We start from the raw sequence: 23,111 nt of genomic DNA, 5'->3' as shown, positions 1-23,111 counted from the left end.
AAGTGTCAACATTTTCTTAATAATCATGAAATTATGAATAAAATGCGTGAAATTAGACAGGCACATATTGTTGCTTTATTTCACTGCGAAGAACAAGGCTCTGCAGGTTAATGTATCATGAGCATATGATGTGATATCTTTCCATATTCACCTTTAAATGCAAAGCTACTAATCGATGTATTTTATTAAATATATTTGCTCCCGGTCGAAAAGAGCATATTTGGCGGATGCTCTGAAGCTTACTGAGCATTTCTTTTCATTTCTCTTTCGTGCCCAGGATGAGCAGTCTACAGAGCATCATGTCAACCAAGCTCTGTAAAATGAAAGATGATTCATTTGTAGGAGAAAGCACTCATCTCAGTTCTCTCAGCAGCAGAGCGTTAAATGAACTTTGAATAGGAGCTCACACAAGTAGGGAGACAATAATGTTGCTGGTTCATTCAGATTTCATCAGTGGCTTCTCGAGCAGCTCCACCAATGACATCAGAGAATGGTGCGGATGAAAGCTATTGCACGTAGTCACGTTTACTGGTTAAGGATCGATGACAGCATTTCTGAATTCGTTAATAGATATAACAGCTGTGCCACACATTCGAAGATTCCGTCCATGGTTCTATTACTGTAGTAAAAGAAGCAGTCGTGGCCACTAGTTCGATCTCCCTGGGAGCTAATTCACATCGATTTCGTTGACCCAATCAACTGTCTGCCCTTCCTCATAGTGGTATACGCCTTCACAAAACGGCCAGACATTCGCATCGTTCGATCCGACAACATCAGTGTAGTGAATGGGTGAGTATTTGTCTGCCGTTATACGCATAATTGTCCCATGTTCCAAAATATGCAATCGAGAAAAACGCGTTTTAAGATTTTAACACATTTAAGCCTCGTATTGACCAGGTGTGTGGTAAATTGAATTGAAATCTTTACAATAATATAAAGAATAGCGTGTTTATTAGAGTCAAGAGTTTGTATTATGGGAATAAAGTAAATTTAGCTACGAAATTCAAAGTGGGACTGTTATGCCTAGAAATACGGGGTTTTTGGTGAATTTCTACGCATAACAGTCCCACTGAGAGTAGTGACCAATTATGTGCTAAGCATTCTGCTGTGGATGACCGTTCTTACGTATAGATTGTACCGAATGTAGAGGACGTATATCATCAAGACTATGTTAAGGTTCCTAATGAAGGCTCGAGTGTCATGTGCCAAACGGAGCCACGTGTGGGGAAGAGAATAAAAACGATTTTATAGTTTGGGATGGAAAGTAAAGTTTTCTATATGTGTGATAGTGAGAAAATGTATGAGTTAGTGAAAGAAAGAGTGGATGATGTAGGAAGAATAAATAAATATAAAAAATAAATAAAATCTGTTTTAATGAATCTAGGTGAAAATTTATTAGAGTGTAAATTTGATGAGAAGGATTCTGCAAAAGACGATCCAGCACCGGTTAAGCTTCCATAAACGCGTGGGTAGAAGTCAGAAAAAGAGGGACGGAACGATAGTTGTGAATGAACGAGGAGACAAAAGATGCGCTGGTGAACGGGTAGGAAACACAATTGGGTCAGTTTTGAGAAGGAAGTTTTTGAGGGAAGACTTGTGACTTGTGAAAGTAAAAGTGAGTGTGAAAAAAAAGGAATAAAAGTAGTGCTTTTGTTTGTTTAAAGAGTTATTTGCTTGTTTTATTTATTATGTGGAATCCTACAGATGAGTAAGTAAAGGCGTGATAATTGAGTCAATCACAACGTGCTCCTGGACGGTTAGCACGGACGGAAGAAGCTCATCATATCGAACTCCAACTAGCTCAGACATCGTCCCTGTAAAGCAACAACCGGTGCAGTAGATTCTCTACCACTGGATATTCTGGTGGAAATGTTTGAGCTCCAATCTCCAACACTAGCTGTACAGCACGCCGCTCAACAAGGTCAAGCCGAGAAGGAATCACTTCCTGTTCCCCTAATCGGACCACGAATTGAGATGGAAGTGGTACCAGCAGTTCGGGAAGTCAAAGAAAGTCCCAATCAACACGAAGATGTTCCCAACCTTGGTCGCATCCAGACCAATCAACCAACACCGAGGCATGAAGAAGAAGACCAACCACCAGAAGATCCCGTTCCAGAACCACCATCAATTCGGCCACAGAAAGCTATTCGGATGCCGTCCAGATTTGAGCCGTACATGTTCAGGAAATAATAAGGGAGGAATGTTAACCACTTACAAAGCAGTCGATGGCTACCACCCTGGCTACTAGTTTTGTAAAAAGCAAAAGAATTTACTTTTATAACTTAAACCAATACAAAGCATTGGAAAATTGAGCAAACATGTATTTCTGACGTAAATTCAAGCGTTCGGTACAAAAATTGCGATAGAGTTTTAGAGCCCTATTCACATGGTTAGTCAAACGAAAGAACAACCCCCACCGAGTCCATTCTCGCACATTCCAAACCAGAGATAGAGTAATGAGCAAAACTGTATAAACGCACATTTACAAAATGGCAAACCATAAAAATAACCATAAATTGCCCCCGAAAAGCGTTGCTTCCGTTTGGACCAAGGTGCATGGAATCAGTTACGCCAGGAAGCTGGTAGTGGTTTAAAATAACGACAGTCACGTAACTGTTCCCCTTCCCGTTGCCGTTGCTTCCCCGGGAAAATTCATGGGAAAACTCCGAAAGAAAACCGGCTTGCGAAACTGGAGTCGACACGACGACGGCTACTGCGATGCGATGAGTGTTTGTGTAGCGACAAAATTACGCTCATTATCACGTTGTCTTTCTGGGGTGGTTGCTTGGATGGGATCTCGTTTTGCTTTTGCTCAGACTTTTTCGGGCTGCGAAAGCGCAACATTTATGCCGCAAACTATTTTGCTCTATGAAATTATTATCGCTCTGGTAAATGGCGCGGTTGGCATGTGTTTGCACTGGGTGCTGCGCTACTCCAAATGGGGCTATTAATGTGATGACTTCATTTGAGGAGTTTTTGGGACGACAACATAAATCTAGCGAATGGGCCGGTAGTCTTAGACTTAGAGACTATGCCTCTATCATAATCCACTGTTTATCGTTTTCAGGGAAAACTGTTTTTAGGATCCAAAATTGCATAATTACAAAGTATTTCAATTCATTTTTGATTTGTAAAGAAACACCTTCATCCACAAAAAGTACTGTATTACGCATGGAACTTTTTATAAACGAGAGAAAACTCAATGAAAACAAAAGAAAAATACTGTAATCCATCTTTCTCTGAATCAATCACGTTTCATTTGCACCCATCGCAGCAGATGACAGTTCCATGGCACGCGGTAAACAGAAAAACAATAAGGCCATTTCACTATCACTCACCACAAAGTATAGGAAAAGCGGCGGCCGGGCGATTCCTCCAGCAAGCGCAGACCATGGTGGTAGGTAAATATTCCCAATGGTCGGTGATGGTTCTTTTTTTTTGTTGATTTCGCTATCATCACTTTGATTGTGCGGGTGGGACTCCATGCCACAGAAAACAGACCGACACTCATCACTCTATTTGTGTGTTTATTTGAGTGCTGGGCTTTGTGCTTGTGTCAATTTGCTCACTTTTGCAGTATTCATATCACGCAGGCTGCGGTGGACAGATGACAGATGAGATGGATTTTTTGCGTCGGCTGGCGGAAGGACCGGTCTCATTTTTTCGATCGCATCTCTATTACCTGATGAGGGTATTTTATTTTTTGCAATAACTAAAGACAGTTCTACTTTCCAACGGGGAGCCTGTCGAATCTTTTCAATTCTAATGAATATACTCAATCTTATGGCGCCGCAGGAAATTTCGATTCCATCTATACACAAAATTCCAATAGAAAATTTACCTACTTCTAGTAACATGTCTCTCTATGATTTTGATTTTTGAACTGAACAATAGGGTAACGACTGTTTATTTCGTTTTTAACAATCAGACAACAATCTTTCGAACATTCAGTTTCTGTCACTGACCGCCGATCGGCGACACTGATGTTTGTATTCCACTCACTGATCGCACTACGCTGCATTTTCAATTTTCTCAAACTTCCAACACAAGAGGGCAGTTGTTAATTCCACCTATCGTTTGTCTGGTGAGTTGCAAGCTTGTTGGCAATCATGATGTCGCGCTACACGGTAAGTGTTCATCTGCAACAACCAGACAGCTCACCAATCCACCCCGAGGTGGATCGTGCTGAGTTGTTGAGTTGAAGGAGAGCAAAAGAAGGAAAGCACAAAAGTCTGATTTGACAGCTCTGCAGAAAGCGCGTGCGCACGGAAAGAGCGCCAGTTTGGCTCGATTTGCAATGATCGATTATTATTATTATTTTCCCGCTATTGGATATTCTATGGTTTGGTTGATCGATGTAAATGTTTGTTTAAAAAGCAGCTCCACTTATTTTGAAACATGTTGCCGTGGACATTAGTAGACAACATAATTAATTCAATTTAAATAATTTGAAGTTATAACTAGTGCATAAACAAAAGGGGAAGAACGTTTGTGCTGGTTGTGCATTACGATAAAATCTCTTAACTTAAGCAATGCTCGTTGTTGATTCTTGTGGAAGGATAAACATGTTCGGCTCAACGAAACCTATTTTAAATATCGAATAACACCACATGCAATTGAATAAGTAGGATGTGATTATAATAGACTTTTGATATTTTCAATTCTGAACCGCCGCAAAAAAAAATTGGGAATCAAAATTCTCCTGAGAGGGATGATGTGGTGGATTAATTAATATTGTCGTTCAATTATGGGAATAAATTAAAATTGTTATTGCTCCATACATACTTATTTATAATAATTATTTGTAAATATAGATACAGCAAAATTCAAGTATTAAAATATCAAATAACAAACAAAGATATGGTCGGTGTTCAGACAGACTGAACCAAATGTTTTTTTTTTTAAATTGAGTAAGAAAAATGTACCCCAAACATGTGAAATATCAAAATATTATATGTATTTGCTGTAATAATGGAACTTATCTATTTGATGATACATTTGTATCAAAATAACATGGAAGATTTAAAATTGATGGAGTTCTTTACGTATCCTTAGAGCTCCAAAATTAATCTAGTCTGGTCTGTCTAAACACCGACCATATGATCCTCGAAAACTCATGAGAATGGTATTTTACTCTTTGAACTGTTATTTAATGGATCATTAAAATAACCTAAACGGCCGCTATGGAAAGCATAGATAGCGTCACCGTTGCCTTGTGTGTTTGACAGAACAACAATGCTGTCACAATGTTAAATCCCATATACAGTGGCGCCTTTGTTTTGTTGCGGTAAGCACTTGCAAAAACTACATTCAAATGGATCATCATTAGATGTGCTTAAAAGATTTATAAATTAAATTTATTGTTGATGTTACGAGCTGTGTCTGCAGTGAAACTTTATGCTACACAAGAAATATATTTGAATCAAGATATTTTTATAGATAAATCATATGAAAAAAAATTGTTCCAGAAATTACTATAGAATTCTTTGGGAGCTTCTCCCGGGATTCTTCCTTAAATCACTCATGCATCCTTCAAATCCTCTCTGGGATTGTTCTGAAAATCTTGAAATTATTTCTGAATTTTCTTCCAGATATCGCTTTGGGATTCATCCAAAAAAAAAACGTTACCATTCCGGTATTACTTCTGAGATTCTTCTGGAGATCTTTTTGGATTTTTTTTTTTGCAGAACTCTGTATGTGATTTTAATTTTTAAATTCTTTGAAATTCTTGAAAATTGTTAAACAATACTGATGCAATTCTTTTGGAAATTTAAAAGGGTTTTATCAAAAAATGTACGACTCTACTAGAAATTCTTCGAGAATTCCTCCGAAAATAACTCCAGATTTTTTTCCGGAAATACTTCTGGTATTCTTATGAGAAAACCTCTGGTATTCTTCCGGAAATCACCTGAGATGCTTCTGGAATCCTTTTAGAATACTTTCGAGGATGCTTCCGAAATTCATCCGGAAATACGACTGGAATTCTGCTAGAATGATAAGCATTCAAGAATTCTACCGGAAGTTTTCGTGATATTCAACCGTAAATCGTTCTGGTATTTTTTTCAGAAATTACATTGAGATTCTTTTGAGAAAAATATCTAGGATTCTTAAAAATATCCTTCTGAAAAATCTTCTGAAAATGGCTTTGGAATTAAAGGAGGATTTCCGGAAGAATCTCAGGTCGATTTACAGAAGAACCACAGAGAAATCACTAAAATATTATCAGGGAGATTTCTAAAGGAATTATTTTTAGAATTCTCGTGAATATTTGAAACAATCTCAGGAGAATGGATTTTGAATGTTTTTTTACAGTGATATCCCAAAGAATCCCAGAAGTTATTTCGCAAGAATCCCTGAAGGATTCAAAGAAAAGTCACAGACATCCAGACGATTTCATGAATATTTTCCAGAATAATTACGATGTCCAGAAGAGCTCCAGAAAGATTTACGGAATAATTTCAAATGGCATTTCCGGAACCATTTGAAAGTAACTTTCAAAAGATGCTCAGAAAAAGAATTCAGTAATCAAAGAATCTCGTAGGTGTTTGATTTAAAGTCCCAGTGGCTGTCCGGTAGTTTTCTTGAAGGATTTCCATTTGAACTCAAAAGGGATTTTCAGAAAATTCCGCCAAGGATTTAAGAAAATTTCCAAGGAAAATCACTGATAAATCACGAAAAAATTTTTTGGATATATAAAATTATCTCAGGCAGAAACAATAAATCAATAAAATCGATAACAATAAATCTGTAAGAATATAAGAAGGATTTCTTGATGAGTGCTTGGAGGATTTCTAAACAATTTCAGAGGAATTTTCGGAAGATTTCCATAAATAAACATTAAAAAAATCCCCGAGAGACATCTGGAAGTTTCTGAACAGAATTTTCGAAAGTATTTCACAGGGATTTCTGGGAGAACTCCATTGGGATTTACAAAAGAATTCCAGAGGAATTTCAGAAAGAAATTTGCACGGAAGAAAGTGAAGTGAATTTTTTTTTTTTTTCATTATAGTCTTAGGCGTTTTTCCGAGAGTATTCCAGAATAAAAAGTATAATCTAAGTCATTTTTCTGAAAGAATCACGAGGGATTTTCGAAGAAGTTTCAAAGAGTTTCACGGAAGAAATACTGAAGGATTACGTGGAAAATATCAGAATTTAAATAGGGGAACATGGTCCAATTCGGACCTAGTAACAGTTTTTTGGCCATATCTTTTCAGCACGATGGACAGTATGAAAAGTATTATGTTTTCTTGAAAGCCTAATATAGCGCGCGAACTTTTCTCTCAAAGACTTTTGTGATATCTGCTACCAGGACATGACTAGACATGTTTGAACAAAATTCTCCGAAAGGTCCGAATTGGACCACCCTGTTCCAGTTCGGACCCCCCATGTTCTAATTCGGACCACCCTATAGTCTATCGTTTTTGCTATGGTAGATATAAAATATAACTCCGATTTGTTTGGCATCAAAGCTTGTTGAACTTCTTCTATAAGCGCAAGCATAACAAATAAACTCAATGCGTGAAAAATTTCAATTAAGTTCGAGTCAGAGCTGGCTCAAGTAGAATGTGAATTTCGTTCAAAAACATGGGTGAAATCCGAAACTATGGACATAGTGGTTCCCTATTTTGCCATACGTGATTACCTTAATGCTTTCAAATTTTAATTGTTTGTGTGTTGTAGAAGTTAGATTTAAGATATATCTTGATGTTAAAACATTCAAAAAGATTTTAAATGTGAAAGTTGACAAAATTTCCCATATGGCCAAATAGGGAACCACTATGACCATAACTGGTACACTTTACATAGTTCAAAATTGAGTACAGTGAACTTTCCCTAACTTGATTTTAAACTGATAATCGTGTATGAATGATATTGAGATAAAGAAGATATATTTTTAAATTTTGGATCTTTTGTTATTTAGACAAAATACATTGAAAAAAGCCATTTCTGCTTAAAATATAATAAAAGTTCAACATATTGAAACATGGCATGGAAATATCGGGTTTAAAAGGTGAACTTGTTCGGGAAACTGAAAGATAAAGCATTGAGTCTCAGGACATCAAGTTGGAGAAGTATCGAATCGACATACATTTTTTAGGGTCAAACTACGCTATACTGAAATGATTATAAAATAAAGCCAAAGTTCAAATTGATGGTCAGAAAACATTATATCGGGTAAGGGAAAGTTGATTGTATTGTTCTCAGCACCTGTAAACGTATTTTTTTTCGTATAGAATTGCCAAATAAAACTTGGAAAGCTGTATCCAAAATAGGCTGTGGTAGATGCTTTTCAAATAACTGGTTTATTGATTCCTTTTTTTGCGGTTTTACGTATTTCTTTGATTTTTTTCAAAGACTTTTACTTGACCGCAACAGAAGCAAAAACAACCATCCATCAATATTACATCTGCTGTGATTTTCTGGCAATTCCAGAATACTTTCTCGGGGTGGAGCTTATAAAATAGACTGACAGCTCGTTGAAAATCAAGAGGTCCGTATTGAACCATATCAAATTGTCCGAATTGGACCAACACACATTTTGAGATGTCCAAACTAGTTGAGCACAAACACTGCATAGGCATATCAAAACCATATGGTCAGATGAAGGCGTCAAACGAATGGTGTTAGATCCTAGCCAGACGGTGGGTAGAAAAACGGTACACACGATCTTTACAGTAACGCCAGTATTGAGAAATGATTGATGGTCCGAATTAGAACAGAGTCCGAATTGGACCAGCTTTCCTCAATAATTTCGGTTAGATTTCCAGAAGAAACCCCGAGAAATTTTGTGCGAATCCCCTAACCCAGATGAAACCCAGATTTTTAAAATAGATTCCATTCTACTGGAAAGCAATCATTAAATCATTTTCGGCAGAATTCCAGGGAAATTTTACGGAAGAATCCTGAACGGATTTCCATAATAACCCAAGATGGGTTTCCGAGATAATCCAATAGGAAGTCCCAAGGAGGTTATTGGAAGAATCACAGAGCGATCAAAGAAATAACTACATATAATAATTTCTGAAAGAATCTCAGTGGATTTTCAAGAAGTCCTGTAGCACCACAACTAATATATTAACAGCTATATATACACGTACGTACTTGAATAATGAGCAATGCTCAATACATAGTTATAAATTGCGTTGAGCTGAGTGATTTGTACGCCATCCAGTTTGGGGGCGCATCGACCGTATCGAAGTGGATTGAAAACAATTATAGGAGAGCATGTGGCAAATAAGTATGAACTGCTCAAAATCAGACTGATTTTCCATTGCTGCGCACTTCTAAAACCATTTTATTTTTATTAGTAATACTGTTTGCAATACTTTTTCACGCAACGTTTGATAATAGTAGAACGACAATGATCATCAGTTAATTTTCCCCTACAGATTTGTTTTCAATCACAATTGTTATTTCTTTCCGTGCACACACTCGGGAAATGAATCTAGCCATGAACTAATCTACGATGACGTCACGCTGCAACTTCCAGCGGGAAAAAAACCTTTACTGCGGGCCGTGTTAACAAAAAATGAACGATTTCGTTGTGCATTCATCCACTTCGTGTTCATCCGGTGAACATTCGTTGTCCGGATGTTGGTCTGGATGTCATTTAATGTAAACATTGCCCGCATTTAGAGCAGCAAAGAAAAAGAAAGTCGAGGATGAAAGAAGACCGTGGATAAGTCCATGGTGCAACATCCGCGCTACATTCGATGAATCCTGTGCAACAAAAATTGTTGGCGCTATGGACCGATGCACGAGTTCACCATTTGACGTTTGAGCGGTGCCGTATTATTTACGTGACCATAGCAATGAGTGAATTCGGCACCGCTCAAACGTCAAATTAGTGAACTCGTGCATCGGTCCATCCGTCAAATTCACTCACCAAAGCTATTTTGGTGACTTTAACATCACAGCTAAGCACATGGAAGAATGGTAGTCGAGAGCTGTCAAAATGTATGGAAAATAACGAGAAGAGGAACTAGAAGATCCGAGTCTGGAGTCTGCTTCAATTGCCTGCGGAAAGGGCACCGATCCAGGGACTGTCCCTCCGACAAGACGTGCCGCAAATGTTAACATTGAGGAAGGAATGCAGCAATTCTGGCAAATAAAGGAAGTTTCCAAGCTGTCCACCGAGGATGCTACCTGTGAAGCACACTTTCTGTCCGCATACGTAACGAAACCGGGAGATTCATCGTTAAGCTGCCCTTCAAGGAAAACTCCACCAGGCTTGACGACTGCCGTGCTCTAGCACTCAAGAGGTTTCTGATGCTGGAGAATGAAGTTCCTCCGAGAGTACGAAGCTCTTGGACATTGCCACGCGACTAGCGAAGTTATCGATCCACCGAACTAGCAAGCGTACTATTTGCCGCATCACGCGGCGCTACCACCATCCAGCTCGAGCGCGAAATGTCGAGTCGTGCTCGACGCAAGTGCTAAGTCGTCGCCATCAGATCTCTCCCTGAACGATGTACTACAAGTTGGTCCGGTGGTGCAGAACGACCTACACCACATCGCATTACGCTTCCGAAAGTTCAAGGTTGCTTTCACCGGAGACATCGCAAAAATGTACAGTCAAGTACTTCAAGCCCCATGCGATCGCCGATTCTTACGAATCTTTTGGAGGGAACATCCGGCGATGCCCCTGCGAGTCCTGGAACTCTGTACTGTGACTTACGGTACGGTGTCAGCACCGTACCAAGCAACCAGGTGTTTGGTGCAACTCGTCGAAGAAGACGGCGAGGACTTTCCCATCGCCACTCGTATCGTGAATGACGAGACGTACATGGACGATGTACTCTCCGGCGCAGACTTGTTGGAGGACGCCATCGAGGCTCAAGAACAGCTTAAGCAACTCCTTGGACGCCCCATACAAAAGTGTTAGACCATGTTAGAGGAACATCGAGTGAACGAAGTTATCAAGGTGCTTGGTTTACTCTGGGATCCATCTGCAGACTTGAGCCTCATAGCATACCGACCGAATCCATCGACGTTGCATCCTCAACGGCCCACGAAAAGGACGATGTACTCGGAGATTGCCAAGTTTTTCGAACACGAAATCAAAATACCACGACGTGTCACATTTGACAACGTGGTGGCCCATGAGCCTGCATCTACTTGTGAAACATCTTTGCTGATGGCTCAGCGAAGTTACGTCTACTCATCAGCAAGTCTGTAAGCACATTGTGAATTCACGTTATCTTCATGACCGAAACTTTAATGAGACAACAATGTTTTACGCTCTTCTTGCGATTGCTTTCGTCTCCTCTCCAAAGAGAGATTTCTGAAAAGCTCGCGCGTGAACTAATTCAGTGAGTTCCATGCCGATCTCATTACGGTTGCGGGTGGTTGCTGGATTTTATAAAAGATGGGCAAAACAAGAGTCAAAATACGCTAGTACAAAATTTCTCGCATGAATTTTAGACAGCCCCAATACGGTATTTGAAGAACAAAGGGAGTGCAAATTATTAAACCTCCAAGGCCATAGGCTTTGTTTGAGTTGCAGAATAGCTAGCGTGGGTTTTTGATTTATTTAAGTGAAGACCATCATCTCGACAAGTTCGATAGTGTTCGGTGTGAGCCAAGTCAATAGCCACTTTTAAATTATTTAAACTTGTGCTCTTCGCAAACCACAGTTAAATTTTATGAAGGCTAAAATCGCTGCGAAAACCTAAATTGTAATCGAAGGTAACAATATCTGAAACGATGTAAATTGTGAATACTAAATTATTCAATTATAGTTAGGGCCAAACGTACTTCGGTAAAAAGCGATTCAAGACTGTGTGATTTGAGACAAATAAGTTGGGTAAGGTGCATCAAGTTAAACGTCTGGCGAAAATAATACAACTTTTGTCCGTTGAACAGATTTCACCCACTGTTCAGCGTGGGTGTAAGTGCTGGGCTGGCCAATCTACGAAATCGTGAATCAGCGTTCAATCTCCGTGCAGTTAATCCGGCCCTGGGAAGCACGTAGGGGATTTTCTCACTGAACGACATCTGCTCACGCCGCCCCGCCGAGAAGCGACCGATTCACCTTCGCCCACCTCGATTCTCCACACTGCCGCTCGAGCCTACAACTTACACCGTGAAAGCTCGTGTATGAGTCTATGCTCAACTGTTCGAAGCCCCTGGATTTCGGCTACCAGCGACTCGAGGTAACGCCGGCGCTGTTCGTGAGTATAGCGTGATAACGTCGTAGCATGCCGATTGGTCGTTTGGTTGGAGCTCCGGCTGATAACACAAACGGATGGTGAGCAGTGGTTGACAACCGCTGGTAGACGTGCCACAGTGAGGTGAATCTGTCGAAGCCAGAGTTGCTTGCTGTCACTATCAACGCGCGAAATTTGCTGATTTGTACAGGCCGACTGCGATACAATTCGGATCATTTCATATCACATCAACGTCATGCTCTCTACTCCATCACCAGTGCATTGATGGCGATAGACTATGGATATCACTGATGACCCAAGTTTAGCCTTAAATTAAGCATCTAAATTGGCAATTTATCATTACGATATTCTTGATAGTGCTGCAGACGGATTGAAACTGTGTGTTGGTCACTGAAAAACATTAATAGCGTGGGTAATTACCACGTGATCACTCATTCTGCTGTGATTGTGATCTAGAGTGCGATGTCGCATCACAGCTGTTGGTTGTCAGATCCAAGTGATATTGATAGTTCGCAACTGATATTGATAGTTTTAGTCCATCAGCCATCAGCTGATATGACCGATATTGTGCAACTCTGGTCGAAGCATGCGAGCTGAGATTTGATTCGGAATTATCAAGGATCGGTCATCGTTGGAGCAAAGGCGTGGCATCTTAACGCCGTAAGGTGGCCCACCCCACCGAAACAGGTCAGAATTTTCCGTTTTTCTTTTATGAGCTCGAAGAATGAAAATGTACATAGTGTGACGTCACCTTAGTTTTAAGCTAAAATTGAATATACGCGTATAACAGAGTAGTTAAGCTTTAAAATAAGATAGTCGTTCATTATTGGATTTTTAGAGTTGATGCCTTCATTTAGGGTGATAGGGGTAAATTGATCTTGCATTTGTTTAATAATTTATTTCCCTTTTGGCTTTAGAATCGCGTTTGATTTAATGAATTTGTAAAGGTACAGCTGACCCTTCGTAATCGCTAATTGAGAGCGTCGTGTTTGAGCATTTTTGACCCGCCCTGAAGAGAGCCTTAAGCCGGGCCTCTAAATCAGCATCAGCAGCCTCTTGGAAAAGAGTGGCGCTTAAGCTGTTGCATGCTAAGAGCATAAAACATACGTTACAAGTCGAAGTTGGTCCCCTCAAAGAAATCTCCATCCCTAGAAAGGAATTGTGCGCTGTCCTCCTATTGACCCGGTTGTTGCAAAAAGTGTTACCAGCCCTGGATATGTCGTTCCGAGACATTGTGCTGTGGTGTGACAGTACGGTGATCCTAGCCTGGATTAGGAAACCTCTCCACCAACTACAAATATTCGTAAGGAACCGAACCGCTGTCATCCAAGAACACACCGGTGAGTACCGGTGGGAATATGTCCGGTCCCAGCAGAACACAGCCGACGTCCCTGAAGAATAACAGCCTTTGGTAGAGTGGACCGGATTTCCTCCAGAGAATCGTGTACATCCCCCTGAAAACATCCCAGACGAGGAGCTGCCGGAACTAAAAGCGCTGGTGGCAACGCCAGACGTGAATATGGACCTTGCATCATTTATTCCCCTGTACAGCAGCTTCCGCAAACTCCAACGCGTTATGGGATACGTTATGCGTTTCGCTGCCAATTGCCGGAAAAGGATCCCAACCGAACGTGAGCGAAGCTGCGTCGCTCAACGGTGGCCATCCTACACGTTGTACAGCAGGCACATTTCGCCGATGAAATTAAGCGAGTTATGGCAAACGAGTCCGGCAAGAGGCTTGGAAGTCTACGACCCATCTTCCACGAAGGACTGCTTCGAGTGGCTGGTCAGCTGGATCGCTCACATCTACCATTCTCATCCTACCGGATGAGGATCCGGTGGTACGGCTTCTGATCCAGCAAATGCACGTCGAGCTCCTCCACGTTGGGCAAACGGGCCTGATGAACACTTTGAGGCAACGGTATTGGCTACTAAACGCACGATCAGTAGCGTAGCTAGGGGGGTGCGGTGGGTGCGGTCCCCAAATTGTGGCAAGAATTCCATTCAATATTATGATATTGATTTTTAGTAAACTACACGTAAACAAGCAAATAAAAATTCAGTTTGAAGGTGACCTTGATCGGCAATGTTTAGGGGCCCCATGATCAATGTTATTAGTGATTAGAGTAGCCTTAATACTTATTCAAAAATCATTCTCGATAACTTGGTTTAAATTTGTAATTCAGACGGAACTACCTAAATATGAGGGGCCCATGATTGCATCTGGAACTGATTTGGAGGCAGGATCTTCAAATAACAGTGAATTTCAATTAAAATGACATTTGAAATTTGTGATTTTCATCACCCTCTGAAAAAATATTAGCCAGACTTTCTCTTCCTGATGTTTGATTACTGATTACTGTGTGAATATAAATTTTCTTTTTTTGACATTCTCTTAACATTTTTCGACTCTGTATTAAGTTAGTTTCAAATGTTACAGACTATATTCTTAAACTAGCCGATTTGCATGTCAATTATAGTTGAAAATAAAAAACAAATCAGTGACCATCTTCGGGACATGGTTTGTACACATTCAAGATTGGTAGTAAATCTCATTTTAGAAGATTAGTCTCTATTTTTAACTATAGGTCTTGAAAGTTTCTATTTAAGGCAAAATTGTCTTTGAAGTCATTTTTTTAAATTCTGCATGCAGTGAATCTTGCTTCAAGAGGTTCAAGCGATACCTTCAGAGATTAGTACGCGATTTTTTCAAAAGTTATCCAGGAATTTATTTTAAGATTCCTCGACGAAAAACTTAAGGGATTTTTCTAGTGATTTATGCAAAGATCTCTTCAGGTATACTTCTAGGATCTCCCTCGGAAATGTCTCTATTGATTCCACCACCAAGTCTCCCAAAAAATCTTCCTGCTTTGATTCAAGGGATGGTAAGAGGATATTTTCGTAATCATCCACTACAACGCTTTTCTTGACTATTTTGATTTCCCCAGTTGTAACTTTAGAAGATCTCCAAAGCTTCCAACGCATTGACATTGTCCAATCTAGTGAAAGCTTCAGCTTATATTGGCAGGACTTCATCTAAATTCGTCGAGTTTTCCTTCCATTGACGGTATTTTATGGCAAAGAACGAAAATCTCTGTAATTATTAACGATATGAATAAAAATAGGCATGATAAATATCCACAAACTTCTTGTTCATGCTAAGAATGACTCAGTATTTTTTAATGTATTAAAAAATGTTCGTTTGTAATTGAATAAGAATCTCAAGAAGTTGAAAAAAATCTGTTTTCTAAGTAAAATTAAGGGATAATTCAGAATACATTTATTAGAGAAAATCAAAAATCACTATCACCAAAAGGCATGACGTCTTCAGAGAAAATGTGTATTTTGCTCATATCTAAAACTCTTCAGAACATAGTAGGACTGAAAAATTGATATTTTCGTTAGTATTGAGGAAAAACCGATTTTTGAACATAAAGTTCTAAAGTGACCTATATCTCTAAAACTATTAGATATAGAAAAAATGATGTTCTACAAAGTTTTCATATTTTCTATAATCTGCAATATTGTAGAACATTTGTTGCGCTATCTTTTGAAATAAAAATGTTTGAAAGCGAATTTCGAAAGCTATGAAATTTGGCGCTTAGGACACTTTTGTATATAACGCGCCTTGACCAGACAAACAAATGTTCAGAAAACACCAAAACCCTATCTCTTATATTTTTCAAGTTATTAATTTATTCCACTTAATTTCGTTCCGTGGACCAATGAGCAATGTACTGGGCAGCAAGTTAGTTTGCATCAAACTGACTTGCGGGAATTGACTCGCAATAAGTCAATTTATTTTGTCATTGGAGACTTCTAAGCAAAACATCACTCATGAAATTATTCGCAAAGCAATTTCAACGGCAGAATTTTGTTTGATGAGTGCCCATTAGGATAATTATCAATTTAAATCCCTGATAGCACTACTTGTTTTACCTCTTCTAGAAAATCTAAAAAAATCTTTTCCATTGTTTATGATTGATACTGGTAACGCAGTGGTCATCAAACTGAGGCCCGCGGGCCGCATGCGGCCCTCGAGAGCGTTTTGTGCGGCCCGCGAACAAATTTTGGATAGCAATATAAAGTGGCCCGCAAGTAGTGAATTATTGATAACAACGGTTGAATTTTTATGTTCTTGCAACCGACTACTAAAATTACGGGCCATTCGTCTGCTTTTATACATGGCCAACAATTGATTGACAAGCAGGAACTAATGAGGTATGGACTGCGTTTATTTGCTCAGGAATAGCTTGAATTTTGTCTAACATCCCAAAATTCCTCAAATCTTACACTTATTTCGAGTCCAAAAAAAAGTATCGGCAGACTAAGGGCTTCAAAATAGCCTTCCAAAAAACTTCCAAAAATTTCTTCACTTCCCAGAACCGTTCAGCGTTTATGGCTTTACAAAGTATCCTTGTCTTCAAAAAAAGACCGGACACCTCAGAAATTTCTCATAAATGTATTAGTTAGGTTTTGAATTTTGACTTGTTTGAAAATATTTAAAGATTTACAAAATTGAAGGAATCATTGATATTTATGTGAATTAAGATATTTCATGTCTTCTACTTTGCCTGAAATTCAATAAATCTTCCTGTTTATAAAAACAGAAATCTTTATAGTCACGTAAAAATTCGTTCAAATGAATGTTGGCAATGTTGGCAATTGTGATGAAATGAAAAAAACATCATCTTCCACAATAATCACTCCTACTTTTATTCGGTCGAAAACCGTTTTTCATTACCTAATACGCCAGAAAAATAAAGTGGGCCTTGGAATCGAACGAATGGGATTCAATCAAAAGTTGGATCCGCCGTAAACAAGACTAAGGGTGTTCAACTCTGCCCGAATGGTCGGTGTTTCATCATCAACGAAAGTTTTCATGACTAACTTCAATCCAAAATAGTTAATAACGATGTAAGTTCCTTCTGATCCCATTTCTTAAAGAAGGAGGCGTTTGTTATATATTCGCTAGCTACGCGCCAAATAACGAATTCCATCATAGAATTGCTTGTATTGGCAATTGAACCCGCTTTCCTCATTGTTCTACAATAGCCCTGTTAGTAAGTGCGTAAACTTGACGATTTAGAGATCGCATTTTAACGTTTTTGCGTTTTTTGTTTGTGCTTTATTTTTATATTTTTCCAACAAAGCTTATAATCTGTCGACGACAAGATTGATATTTTTGTCAGCACAGAGCTCTCGAACGAAGATTCTACCATAACGAAGGAAGCTTATTTGTTCGTCATGACGCAAAGCCTATGTGACGGATTACTGCAGCAAATAGTCATCCAACGCTTGAATGACAGACGATTCTTTCTTCAGCTTCGTCGCCGACTTTTTCCATTTGACGGTAAAGATTGTCTGCCCTGATCCTCACATAACTTGCGGCCCGTGTCATGTTTTGAAACCATTGAAGTGGCCCGTTCAAGCAGTTAGGCTGAGGACCACTGTGGTAACGGTTTTGACTATTTCATCATTACTGAACCAACTTCCGCAACCACCATTCTAAAAGAACTTTGTTCCACCATTTACTTTCCCTCCATTTGCCCGACTAAACAGAGTGGTCAACCTGTTTTAAGATTTATATCAACCCGGCCACTAGCACTGGAATGCATGCATAATGAATCCCGCGCATATTTGCTTTATAGTTTTCCCCCGAACCCCGGAGAACACAGAAAACTTTTAAGCGGTTCGTCCACCGCCTTCGGAGAATCCCCCACTGTTCTAGAAAGAAGCGGAACAAAAAAAAGCTATCTCAAAGCCGTCATTCTAACAGCCACGGTTTAGTTTTTTGCTTCGCCCGAGTGCATGCTCGTCTAACGATTCGAAATCGCAGCTTGCTGTGGTATGTACATAAGATAAGTACAGTGGGGTTCCTTAGTAAACTGAAATTTGACCTATTACAGCTCCTAGCTTTTCAAGCACCTTGCAGTAGGCGACCCGACTGTAGCATGCCATGATTTTACATTTCCCTTGAATCGGTAAGTGTTTTCACGTTCATCATAAATGCTTGCTGTGAATTTTTCATGAAGGGAAACGAAAAGATGATATAACGGTTCTTAAAAAAACCGAAGGAATTGAACCTTTCTCAACCAAGAGATTGTAGATTTCAAATTATCTGAGTGACGAAGCATTAAGTCGCAAGAAACAAGTATCTGTTTCAACAGTTTCAAATCCGTTCTTCAGAAATGGTTCGAAAAGATTATCCGGCGTAGCTCGCAAACTTTTTAATTACTCCCGGAACAATCATTTGTTTCAGCAGAAGTCCTTGAAATATTTCTTTCCCACTGTGTACCAGACTTAAAGTAAATTTGTTTTTCATATGTTTCTTCTCCGTTCGGGAAAACTTTCGCTACAACACAGCGACTTTGCCCATCAATCTTCTGGCATTGAAATCTGCCTGAGAGTATTTTTTTCTCAGAGACGGCTCACTCCTGTCGAATCAGTTTCGGAAGCAATTATTGCATTTTCATTTTCGACGCGTATAAGCTCGAGGATAACCCGATCGTCTTTCAATAACTTACCGATTATTGGTGAAGTTTTGTTTATCCGATAAGTTTTCAATTCTTGGAAATGCAAATCCAATAAAATCAGTGAACATAAACTTTGAATGGCAAAAGGCAAAAGGCAAAAGGCAAAAGGCAAAAGGCAAAAGGCAAAAGGCAAAAGGCAAAAGGCAAAAGGCAAAAGGCAAAATTCAATCTAAAATACTCTAATACACATACAAATTGATCAAAACTTAGTTAAACATCAAATAGCATATCCTTTTTATTCCCCAATCAGTTCTTTTTCGTTTCCTTTCCCAGCATACGACTGCCGTAGCTTAAAATCTCATAAACATATGAACACATTTCACATAAAATCCTCGGAAAATCTACTCCTGAATCCGACTGGTATCATAACAGTTAAGCTTCCGCACATTGCAACCATTTCTTCGGCAGAAAACCCCCTCAAGAATGAAAGGAACGGGAAGACCAACAACAGTAAACACAATCCATATTTCATACAATTTGGTTTGTGCTGACTCGGCTCTCGGCCCCGAAAAGCCACAAGCTCAGCGCGAATGCAAGGTGAAAGCCATACCACATTGCAACTATAAAAATTATGACGCTAATAACTTTTCGCTTTTATTATACCTAGGTATACCTCTACTCGGGGCGCACTTTTATCCCCATGAACGCAACTTCAGTAGGCACTAAAAGCACACGAGAGGAATCCCTCGAACGTATAAAACTTCAACTCAACGAAGCTCAACCTGTTCCGGTGTAAGTCGAACGTGAAACATCAAGTTGGCGTGTTTCTTAGAACGAAAAGTGGGCCGGAAAAATGACGGAATGAGAAGACATAGTAAGCGTTGCTTCATAATCATTGTCATGGCAACCCTACTTCCCTGATCTTCTCGATATCGTTGAAACAGTCAATTGCGACAAATTGCGAGAGATTTTGTTCATCAGTCCTAGCAGCTATGATTTGCGTTTTTATTCCGAGATTGATTCCACCGAAAATGAGAACGAAAAATTAGCATTTTCAATAAACTTTCGCGCAATTAAAATCGCCATTTCATCTTCGATTTTATTGGCATGAATTAGCATGACTGATCTGAAGAACTGCCTTCAAATTAATTTTGAAATTAAAACTATCCAAGCCAAGAAAAACGATTGATAACAGGCAGAGTTTTAATTTTGATTGAAGTGGGACATTAATTCATGGATGCAAATTTGATCGTTGAGAAAAATATGAGCTCGACAGAGATTTATCCGAATCTCGAAAGAGATTTATTCGAATCTCAACAGAGATCCATTTGAATCTCGACAGAGATTCATTCGAATCACGACAGAGATTCATTCGAATCTCGACAGAGATTCATTCGAATCTCGACAGAGATTCATTCGAATCTCGACAGAGATTCATTCGAATCTCGACAGAGATTCATTCGAATCTCGACAGAGATTCATTCGAATCTCGACAGAGATTCATTCGAATCTCGACAGAGATTCATTCGAATCTCGACAGAGATTCATTCGAATCTCGACAGAGATTCATTCGAATCTCGACAGAGATTCATTCGAATCTCGACAGAGATTCATTCGAATCTCGACAGAGATTCATTCGAATCTCGACAGAGATTCATTCGAATCTCGACAGAGATTCATTCGAATCTCGACAGAGATTCATTCGAATCTCGACAGAGATTCATTCGAATCTCGACAGAGATTCATTCGAATCTCGACAGAGATTCATTCGAATCTCGACAGAGATTCATTCGAATCTCGACAGAGATTCATTCGAATCTCGACAGAGATTCATTCGAATCTCGACAGAGATTCATTCGAATCTCGACAGAGATTCATTCGAATCTCGACAGAGATTCATTCGAATCTCGACAGAGATTCATTCGAATCTCGACAGAGATTCATTCGAATCTCGACAGAGATTCATTCGAATCTCGATAGAGATTCATTCGAATCTCGATAGAGATTCATTCGAATCTCGATAGAGATTCATTCGAATCTCGATAGAGATTCATTCGAATCTCGATAGAGATTCATTCGAATCTCGAAAGAGATTCATTCGAATCTCGAAAGAGATTCATTCGAATCTCGATAGAGATTCATTCGAATCTCGATAGAGATTCATTCGAATCTCGAAAGAGATTCATTCGAATCTCGATAGAGATTCATTCGAATCTCGATAGAGATTCATTCGAATCTCGATAGAGATTCATTCGAATCTCGAAAGAGATTCATTCGAATCTCGATAGAGATTCATTCGAATCTCGATAGAGATTCATTCGAATCTCGATAGAGATTCATTCGAATCTCGATAGAGATTCATTCGAATCTCGATAGAGATTCATTCGAATCTCGAAAGAGATTCATTCGAATCTCGATAGAGATTCATTCGAATCTCGATAGAGATTCATTCGAATCTCGATAGAGATTCATTCGAATCTCGATAGAGATTCATTCGAATCTCGATAGAGATTCATTCGAATCTCGATAGAGATTCATTCGAATCTCGATAGAGATTCATTCGAATCTCGATAGAGATTCATTCGAATCTCGATAGAGATTCATTCGAATCTCGATAGAGATTCATTCGAATCTCGATAGAGATTCATTCGAATCTCGAAAGAGATTCATTCGAATCTCGAAAGAGATTCATTCGAATCTCGAAAGAGATTCATTCGAATCTCGATAGAGATTCATTCGAATCTCGATAGAGATTCATTCGAATCTCGATAGAGATTCATTCGAATCTCGATAGAGATTCATTCGAATCTCGATAGAGATTCATTCGAATCTCGATAGAGATTCATTCGAATCTCGATAGAGATTCATTCGAATCTCGATAGAGATTCATTCGAATCTCGAAAGAGATTCATTCGAATCTCGAAAGAGATTCATTCGAATCTCGATAGAGATTCATTCGAATCTCGATAGAGATTCATTCGAATCTAGATAGAGATTCATTCGAATCTCGATAGAGATTCATTCGAATCTCGATAGAGATTCATTCGAATCTCGATAGAGATTCATTCGAATCTCGATAGAGATTCATTCGAATCTCGATAGAGATTCATTCGAATCTCGATAGAGATTCATTCGAATCTCGATAGAGATTCATTCGAATCTCGAAAGAGATTCATTCGAATCTCGAAAGAGATTCATTCGAATCTCGAAAGAGATTCATTCGAATCTCGACAGAGATTCATTCGAATCTCGATAGAGATTCATTCGAATCTCGATAGAGATTCATTCGAATCTCGATAGAGATTCATTCGAATCTCGATAGAGATTCATTCGAATCTCGATAGAGATTCATTCGAATCTCGATAGAGATTCATTCGAATCTCGAAAGAGATTCATTCGAATCTCGAAAGAGATTCATTCGAATCTCGAAAGAGATTCATTCGAATCTCGACAGAGATGCATTCGAATCTCGACAGAGATTCATTCGAATATCGACAGAGATTCATTCGAATCTCGACAGAGATGCATTCGAATCTCGACAGAGATGCATTCGAATCTCGACAGAGATGCATTCGAATCTCGACAGAGATTCATTCGAATCTCGATAGAGATTCATTCGAATCTCGATAGAGATTCATTCGAATCTCGATAGAGATTCATTCGAATCTCGATAGAGATTCATTCGAATCTCGATAGAGATTCATTCGAATCTCGATAGAGATTCATTCGAATCTCGATAGAGATTCATTCGAATCTCGATAGAGATTCATTCGAATCTCGATAGAGATTCATTCGAATCTCGATAGAGATTCATTCGAATCTCGATAGAGATTCATTCGAATCTCGATAGAGATTCATTCGAATCTCGATAGAGATTCATTCGAATCTCGATAGAGATTCATTCGAATCTCGATAGAGATTCATTCGAATCTCGATAGAGATTCATTCGAATCTCGATAGAGATTCATTCGAATCTCGATAGAGATTCATTCGAATCTCGATAGAGATTCATTCGAATCTCGATAGAGATTCATTCGAATCTCGATAGAGATTCATTCGAATCTCGATAGAGATTCATTCGAATCTAGATAGAGATTCATTCGAATCTCGATAGAGATTCATTAGAATCTCGACAGAGATTCATTAGAATCTCGACAGAGATTCATTAGAATCTCGACAGAGATTCATTAGAATCTCGACAGAGATTCATTCGAATCTCGAAAGAGATTCATTCGAATCTCGACAGAGATTCACTCGAATCTCGACGGAGATTCATTCGAATCTCGATAGAGATTCATTCGAATCTCGATAGAGATTCATTCGAATCTCGATAGAGATTCATTCGAATCTCGATAGAGATTCATTCGAATCTCGACAGAGATTCATTCGAATCTCGACAGAGATTCATTCGAATCTCGACAGAGATTCATTCGAATCTCGACGGAGATTCATTCGAATCTCGACA

The sequence above is a fragment of the Aedes aegypti genome, chromosome 1 (assembly GCF_002204515.2).
Source record: "Aedes aegypti strain LVP_AGWG chromosome 1, AaegL5.0 Primary Assembly, whole genome shotgun sequence".
NCBI lineage: Eukaryota > Metazoa > Arthropoda > Insecta > Diptera > Culicidae > Aedes > Aedes aegypti.
The sequence above is the reverse complement of the archived record's forward strand: the minus strand, read 5'-3'. Positions refer to the sequence as shown.